Raw genomic sequence first — 8,472 nt, 5'->3', positions numbered from 1 at the left:
CTCTGTAATAAAAGTTATATATATATACATATAGTGGCTTTTATTTTTGCATTTATGTATTTTTATGTAACACGGAAGGTCAAGTAGAAGTGCTTTTTTCGGACGGTATCCTTTAAATCTCTACAACGTTGCTACTTCCTTACCGTGTTAGGGTTTATCACACCAAACGAACAATCTAACACATTTTCAAAATTCTTTATTCCTCTACTTAACAAATTTTAAAAAATTTTAAAATGCGTGACATTGGGCACTTGGTGTTTTAAAATCTTACGTAAAATAACCTTCGTAGTTATATAAATCAAATACTATAATATAATATAAGGGTAAAAAGTACGAAAGAATCCAAAAATCATAATGTTAACTTTTGCCCGAGCAACGCCGAGCTCAAATGCTATTATATAATCAATAACTAATTTTTATCTAACTATCATTATTCTATTACTATTACTCTTCTATTATTCACTTATTTAACTATCATTATTCTATTTAAAGATTTTCAAGAATTTCCGAAGTTCTGAACTCTAATAAAAGAAGATGGTGACAATTCAAGTAGAGTCGCTCGATCTCTCAAATACGGGTTTTTGTCTCAGATGTTTTTTAAGAGATTGTTATTCTACTTCCTTAATATGGGGTGTAGATCCTCTCGATCCTTGTCTTTGTAAGGATTGTAAGTTTTCTGATAGTTTTCACACATTTCTAACAAAGATATATTTTCCGTCTATCGAATTATTTTTATGGTCTGTATTTTTTGTATTAACTTCAATGATGATCTCCGGCATTAAAGATTATATTCCTTGCGAAGGAATTTTTTCATTATTCGGTCAAGATGTCATTTTTCCGAAATTGGCATGGGCTATTTTGGCATTTATTATTTCATTAACTGTCAGTTGGACGAAAAGATGTAAGTTGAATCCAGTCCTTAAATTAAGAAATCTGACTCATTCGGAAGAAGCTAACCTTTTTCTTAAATTTCGTAAAATGTGGCTCTTCTTCTTATTATTACTATTCGATATCGTAATTGGGTTTCAAGTTGTAAGTATGTTGTTCTTTTATAGTAGTTACGAAAGATACTCACGGTATCCATATGAAGGATTATTCTGTACAATTTCGTCTAGTCTATTTTTAATTTACGCTCTTGGAATACTCTTTCATTTCCTTTTAGTTTTGATATTATTTTTTTCGATCTTAAGAGGAGAGTTTCTCAAATTAAGGAAAACGTTATTTCTTCTTCGTCCTAACGATTCGCGTATCGAATTTAAATTAGAAATGCTGATGACTGAACACGCAAATCTTTGGACAATCAAAGAAACCTGTAACTCCGTTTTAGATATTCCAATGTCGATTGCTTATTTTGTTCTCTTGCTTGAAACGAGTCTTTGCTACTACTCATTTCTGTTTGTAGAAATGGATATGTATATGAAATACCTTGCATTTTTTGTATCTGCAGCTTTAACCATTGGTTGCGTTATCGCTGCTTTTCTTTTTTCTTCTGGTGTTGCAGTGGTAAGTTCTATTAAATACCTTTAATATTTGGTAATGTTATAATAAAGTAAAATATTTCTTTGCGTGTAGGCGGAAAATACGTTTCAAGACATTAGAAGGTTTGCGAAATGTAAACTTAAACTTGAAAAAAAGATGAAGGTAAGTTTAATTTTGCTCTTAAATAAACCAGAATTGTTAAACATTAATAAACTGTAAAATTTCCGATCTGCAAAAGATTTTGAACTTTATGAAAAGATTTGGAAAAGTTGCTTTAAGAATGTCAATGTTTGGATTTGTAGAAATCAACAAAAAATTTCCTGTCAAGGTAATTATAGTCGAAATGTTTATTTACAATTATTTAGTGATTAAAAATATTTAAAATATTTCAGATGGCCAGCGCATTGCATTCTACATTTGATGGACTTATGAATTTCAGAAGTGCTGAAGAGGAGACTAACAAATGTATACAACGTTTCACTGTTAACAGCACGATCAATCCACAAGCAATATCCTACTAGAACACGAACAATCTCTGACTTGTAAAAACTTTGACCGATTACATCAAATGTTTTTGTAGTTACTCCTTAGCCGATATCTTCTGCAAAATGCGATCATATGAAGTTTTTTTAATTTCATTTTCCTGACAATTAGCATTGTTATGTTTACTGCGAATATAGTTAAACTTTCAATATCGTTTTCATTTTAATCTTTCTGCTGTGCTTATTTTTCGGTCAAAGAGCGCTAGTATTATTGCTAGATAATTTGTGAGTTAAAATTACTCAAGAAACAAAGAGGTTTATAATTATTAACAGAAATTTAATTGTTACACAAACCCAGTTTTTTCTTAATTATCAATCCTGCTCTTAATGGTGCAGTCGTAATTAATTACTATTGCGTAATAATTAATTATTACTCAATGTTAAATTTGTCCAAAACTTTTCACCACCAGTGGCCAAGCGGTTCCGTTTTCTAAACACTGGGAGTTCGGTCGTGGGTTCGCACCTCGCCCGGACGAGCTGGCCACGTGGAGTTTTCCGGGTTTTCTCTACGTCTGTAAAGCCTGAATAGGGGCCAGTTACTTATAAAAGACCTCCCGGAAGGCATTATTTCCCGCTCCCCGCGTATGGCCAAGCGGCAAAAATGAATCGTACGATCGCAGCATTGGAGAGAAAAGCACTTGAAGCTAAATGCTTCCATATTAACCCACACAACGAATAGGTATAGTAGCTATGAAAAATTGCATCCACATCTATGTTTTAACGTTTGTCCTTATTACTTTTCGCCCCAGCAACACCAAAATATTGCAATTATTTTAGTAAGAATAGTTTTGATAGTAAAACGAGATTTATTTTAATATTTTCATAAAATATTTGTTATCGTGCTGATCTCATTCGTTTAGGTCACTCATTTACATTAAACGAAATTAAATGTAAATGAGTTATAAGTTTATATTACTTTAAACTCTTGTATCCGAAAAGACAAAATTATTTTCCAAGTTACAGTATATACGAAATAATGTTACTACAGCATTTAGAATTGATGGAAGAAAAGGCAGTTATACTTTTGTCAAAGTAATAAAAGCTACATGAATTTATTACAAATTATTTCCAGACTCACAAAATCTCTTTTGTACATTAAAAAAAGTTATAATCAATTCAATCTTTAAAATTAAAAACAGAATATATTCATGTCAGTAACACGAACTTTTATCTACAATTATCAATTCTGAACCAAATGCATGTATATCGAATAAATAATATTTTGGTTGTTCATGTAATAAAAACATACAAATATTCGATTATCCATAAAAATTACTGTTAATACACGATGAGATTTCGAATAAATTATAACTAAAAACATCTTAATTCGTTGTTTTTATTATAAAATATTTCAATTTTTCGATAAATATTTAGAATTTTATATTCGAAGTTTAGACAATGAAGAAAATTATTCACATTTTCAAGTCTATATTTTAATCCATTTTTCACCAACCACAGAAGTAACAGTTAAAAACGTTTGAAGATAAACTTCACGAAAAAACAAACAGTAAGTAGAAAATTCACATGATTAAAACGATATCAACGTCAGCCTTTTTATGGAGGATCTGACGTTTTTACATTAAAAACGGAAGTATAATCTTCTTACCATACCGTCAAGTCCTTAACATATTTATAACTGGTCTGGCCCTCTAGTGGTGGTTCTGAGTATTCCAATTTCATTTACATGTCGTTACATAACTCTGGATATCTTCTATTTTCGAAGTTTAGACAATGAAGAAAATTATTCACATTTTCAAGTCTATATTTTAATCCATTTTTGATATCCAGAGTTATGTAACGAGTTATGTATTTTGGAAGATATCCAGAGTTATGTAACGACATGTAAATGAAATTGGAATACTCAGAACCACCACTAGAGGGCCAGACCAGTTATAAATATGTTAAGGACTTGACGGTATGGTAAGAAGATTATACTTCCGTTTTTAATGTAAAAACGTCAGATCCTCCATAAAAAGGCTGACGTTGATATCGTTTTAATCATGTGAATTTTCTACTTACTGTTTGTTTTTTCGTGAAGTTTATCTTCAAACGTTTTTAACTGTTACTTCTGTGGTTGGTGAAAAATGGATTAAAATATAGACTTGAAAATGTGAATAATTTTCTTCATTGTCTAAACTTCGAAAATAGAAGATATCCAGAGTTATGTAACGAATTTTATATTCATTAAATGCCCAAATAAAACATAAATAAATTTATTTAATTTTTAATAACATAAATCACAATTAGTTCCTGAATTATGCCAATAGCAAAGTTCTAACAGGAAAAGTGACAATTTTAAGTTTTTTGCAACTAATACCCTTTCATAATATGAATTTCCCCTATTAGGAATGTCTTTTTAAAATTATTCCGTAAAAACTGGCCTGATTTATCAATAAAAGAACGCGTAAACATAGAATTTTGTAGCGTATGACGAAAGCTGTAGGTTGATGCTCGACGTATAGTGAATTGAATAGGTGCGTGAAGTTATAGCTTTCCGAACCTTATCATCATTAATTTCCATAATACCTTTTGAAAATTATTTTTTGCCTTTTGTCTTTGCTCAGTATTAAACTTAATATATGGTGCTATGAAATCTGATTGTGTAAATGTGGACTTTTGTTATTTTCATTCCTAGGCTCTTATAGAGTTTATTATCTTGTAATGCTCTATATACAGCAATACCTCGGTTTTCGTCGATCTTTTGCGAACAATCTGTCTCGGTTTTCGTCGACGTGTCCATGATTTCCACGTAACTTCCTGCTAATTTTGAGAAAACATAGGGCGACCCATGCGTTTTCCTGCTCGGTGTGTCGTTTTTCATTGTGTGAGCATTACCCCGCGCGTCTAGCCAAACAATTCCTTTACTTTCCTTTCCTTTCAGCTCTATCGTGGGACCAAAGAAAGTTTCCAGAGCCAGCAGTTCTTCAAAGGCCATGTTAAATATTCATTTATTCTTTACATTAGTCTTTTATATTCATTTTATATTAATTTCTTATTGTTTTTAGTATTTCAACACTATATTCATTCTCTATAAATTGTATTTTTGGGAGTGTCTAGAATGAATTAATTGGATATGTAAATCCAATTAATTCATTCCAATTAATTGCATTGATTCGTATAGAAATAATTGAATCGGTTTTCATCGGTTTCAGATTTCTCTGATTGTTTTCGGACGGATTATTGATAAAAACCGAGGTATCACTGTAATTCTTTTTATCATAAAAATGACTGAAAAGTTACTCCAGACAAACTACGTTCATGAGGAACTTGATTTCCAGGAGCTAGTGGAAGATCATTAAATTTATTATGCAGTTTAAATCTCTCGGAAATTCTAAGTCAACTTCAAACACGTAACCGGTATGATTATCTGAAGTCAGGATGTCATTGATTCTTTCTAACTCATTAGAATCCATCCATTTAAAGTCTTTTTATGGTAATTTTTGACTTAAAGCCCAACTGTAAAGATTATTAGCATGTAGATATACTAGTTGATTCTCAGATGCTAACGCATAGCCATTAGAACACTGACTAATTCCACCTCTTCTTCCTTTTTCAAAAAACAAATACATTTCATAACGTGTTAATTCTAAATTAACTCCTGTATATTTTAACATAAATCACAAGCTAATGCTGGTGTAGTATAATACCAAACAGGATCTAAGCCGCAGCTTTTGTACAAACATAAATCTCTAAAATTTTCAAATACATCAGATAGTAACAAAAAATTCAATTTTAAATACAAATTATGCCATTCACCTAGATTTTTTTATTTTAAAATGGTTCCAGACTTTTCTAGCATGATCATACTCAAGCTGGCTTATACTTTTTTTCGTTAAGGACGAATAAAAATTTTTCTATAGACTTCATTCTTGATCTAGAACAGAGGTTCTCGAACTTTTTCGATCCACCGCCCCTTTGTTCCATAAAGTTATACCCAACGCCCCCTAACTAATCAGCGACCCCAACTTTTGCCTTTGGTTACCGTTCAGTTAATTAAACTTTTTAAACTAAATCTAACAATAGCTTTTATAAATTATAAATTCAGATTTGATTTATATCAAATATAGCATTTAAATGTACTGAAACTGAGTTAATACAAATGTTATAATCAAGATATGTTGACAAATATACAACAACAAAGTATGACGTGGCACAGAGACGTTTTCTGATTGGATGCGCGTTTGCAACCGTCGCGACTCGCGAGTAGAACAAACTTTTTGTTTGTAGTCGTGGTTGCAGTCGCCCGCGCGGCTGGAAACCTCATAGTGTGACCAAGGCTTAACTGTGTACCAAATTTTACCACTTTAGGTTTAGCGGTTTACTCTGGGCGATGATGAATTAATTAGTCAGTCAGGACCAGTGCCGTAACTAGGGCGGTGCCCAGGCACAGGGTGCAGTCCTGTGGGGCGTATAAATGGCCTGGACCAAGTTTTATATTATAGTTTTGGGGCGTAGTTACAGAAGCTCGCACCGGGCACATAAAAGACTAGTTACGACTCTGGTCAGGACAAGTAATTTTATATATACAGGTACTCCTCACTTTACGACCTATCTGCTTAACGACCACTCGCACTTAGGACCAATCGAGTTTCGACCTGCAATTTCGGAGAATCCCCTTTCTCAGCTTGATGTCGGTCAGTGGCGAATGGTGACATGCGCTCTAAGCCTACTATAATAGTCTTATAGTACTATAATAGGCTAATAGCGTACCATAATAGTGTTTTTATGAATAAATTTGAAGTTTGTTGCATAATTTGGATAATTTTACAACAATCCTATATTTTCAGCGCAAGCTCCTCGCTTATCGACCATTTCGCTTAACGACGTAGTCGTCGGAACGGAACTCCGTCGTAAAGTGAGGAGCAGAGCCGTAACTAGGATTTTGGACGCCTATGGCCAAGAAAAAAAATGGCGCCTTTTTAATTTTTATTATTAAAAAAATAATAATTTTATTCTAAAAAATGCTATTGTAAAAAATTATCTAATGACGTTCAAAATACTGTATAAATATAAATATAAAAATTTTTTGTGTTATTAATTTCGAATATATATTATTCCGAAACCTTCTCGTTGACGCCTATATTAAATCAGCACCTTTGGCGGGGGCCACATTGGCCATACCCTAGTTACGGCCCTGGTGAGGAGTACTTGTATAGATAAATTCCTTTCTATAGCAGTGTAGACTCAAACCGGACACGACCACAAAACATCGGATATGACGAAAACTTGGAGTGTCGGAGCGCTCTTACGCGGTTCGGCGAAAACGTAATGGATTTAAACATGGAGAAGACTACGTGGTACGATCCAAAAGTTCGGGAACTGCAGTAATCTATGACAACAAAAGCATGTATTTGAAGTTACAGCGTATGAAATGGATTCTATCAAACCACCTCTTCGTGTTCAGGTTATTTTCACCCATGTCATGTGATTAAACCGCGAGCGCTGCTGTTTTTTTACGGAGATAGTTACCTTTGTTCTGCGACGTAATAAAAGCGGAGTTTCAAGAACAACCTCCAACATTAAATTTTGTCAGCGTTTAGGTAAAACACTTACGGAGACTTTAAAATTGTTAAGAACGGTGTACGGTGATTTTACCGTGGCGAAGTCGAAATGTTGGAGCAGTGGCGTAGCGTGGGTATCAGCCACCCGGGGCGGAGGAAAATTTCGCCGCCCCCTTATTTAGGTATTTTTACAAGATATTATTATTTATTGTGAAATTTTGCCGCCCCCTATAAGTGCCGCCCGGGGCGGGCCGCCCCTGCCGCCCCCACTACGTTACGCCACTGTGTTAGAGGTTGTTCTTGAAACTTCACTTTTATTACGTCCGCAGAACAAAGGTAACTATCTCCGTAAAAAACAGCAGCGCTTGCGGTTTAATCACATGACATGGGTGAAAATAACCTGAACACGTAGAGGTAGTTTGGTAGAATCCATTTCATACGCTGTAACTTCAAATACATGCTTTTGTTGTCATAGATTACTGCAGTCCCCGAACTTTTGGATCGTACCACGTATTTACACACGGATGCAGGGCCGGATTATCGAATAGGCAAAGTAGGCAAATGTCTAGGGCCCGTAATTCGGAGGGGCCCGGCTTCAGTGCAGAAGATTTCTGTTTCAAAACGAGTTAAAAATTATGTAAGAAATTCGATAGGACAGAAAAGGCTGTATTTAACAATTCCTACTGAGCTCCGCTCGACTAGCCGTTGCCTTAAAAAAAAAAAAAAAAAAAAAGTTCAACAGTCACCCGTGCGTCAGAAGTAATGTGCTGTACGCCACGAGATCTTTTCTAAATCTAAACTTATACGTCGTGACATCGCATATTCGATATAGCGTTCAAGTTGCTCGAGTGCGAAGATATTACAATTCAATAGTGTTTTATAAAAGAGTTAAAAAGGGTGACACTACGGTGTGACTTGGGGTGACACCACGATATCCGCACCGGGTGTCA

This window comes from Centruroides vittatus, unplaced genomic scaffold, assembly GCF_030686945.1.
Source record: "Centruroides vittatus isolate TY-2023 unplaced genomic scaffold, ASM3068694v2 scaffold_464, whole genome shotgun sequence".
NCBI lineage: Eukaryota > Metazoa > Arthropoda > Arachnida > Scorpiones > Buthidae > Centruroides > Centruroides vittatus.
The sequence above is the reverse complement of the archived record's forward strand: the minus strand, read 5'-3'. Positions refer to the sequence as shown.